This window comes from Lissotriton vulgaris, chromosome 2_1 (genome assembly GCF_964263255.1).
Source record: "Lissotriton vulgaris chromosome 2_1, aLisVul1.2, whole genome shotgun sequence".
Lineage (NCBI taxonomy): Eukaryota > Metazoa > Chordata > Amphibia > Caudata > Salamandridae > Lissotriton > Lissotriton vulgaris.
The window spans coordinates 424567276-424568245 of NC_141687.1; positions in this window are offsets into that span (position 1 = coordinate 424567276).

The window sequence follows — 970 nt, forward strand, 5'->3', positions numbered from 1 at the left end:
GAATTGCAGGTTCACGCCAAAGACGTAAAGCTGTAGGAGTGTGTGTGTGACTCCGATGTTGTAGGATAATGTCACAAAACCACATCTACACAAAGTAAGGTACAGGTACGTATGATCGAACATATTTCTTGTGTATCTAAGAAGCGTCACCCTAGTGGACATAAAAAATGTAACAACATCAACATTTGTTAATCAGAAAATGTATGTAGATATATTGTATATTAAGCTATCAAAGCAGAAGAATGTAATACAAAATATTCCAGTAAGTAACAGCATTACATGCACATGTCCAAGGACTTTTATAAAATGATCTCATATTTATAGATATCTAAAAAAAATTGTCACATGGCAGCAAAAGAGAAGATAGAAATCTTATTCATATGAACAAATCATGCAAGTTATGCTGAACATCAGTTAGCTGATAAGCAATGTGTCCAACGGGGCACTCGACAGGAACAACATGGACAACTTCTCTGCAGGCACACAAGCCAGAGCCTGGGGTCAGGGGTGGCTCCTGGAAGGGGTTTAGTGATGCCGTCTAATATTTAGCAGAGCATCCTTTACATTCCTTTCAAGGGAAGCAGTTTCTTTAATTCTGTACCTAAAGGTGCTCTCTCTTACCTTCAGAGAGAGGAAATAACAAACAGAGATATGCTGCCCCCTACCTGCTGCGGAGTACGCCTTCAGGAAAAACAGATCTAACATTGAAACTTCTTTCAGTAAGGAATGTGTGAGTTTTCACAACCCATGGGAGAGTTTGTGCCCTCAAATCAAATTAGTGGGAGAGGTCATATTGATCTCCGAGGCAGTGCAGGCGGTCCTGCGTCCCCAATTTATAAGCAAAGCCAGAAGGCTACTCTGTGTGACCAAGAACGCAGTGCTCCAGCCCTGGACTTTCCTTTGAAAAAATTGATGCTTTAATGTGTGTTTAGTTGGATCAACTGAAGTGAAGCAGGACTACAACTCCCAG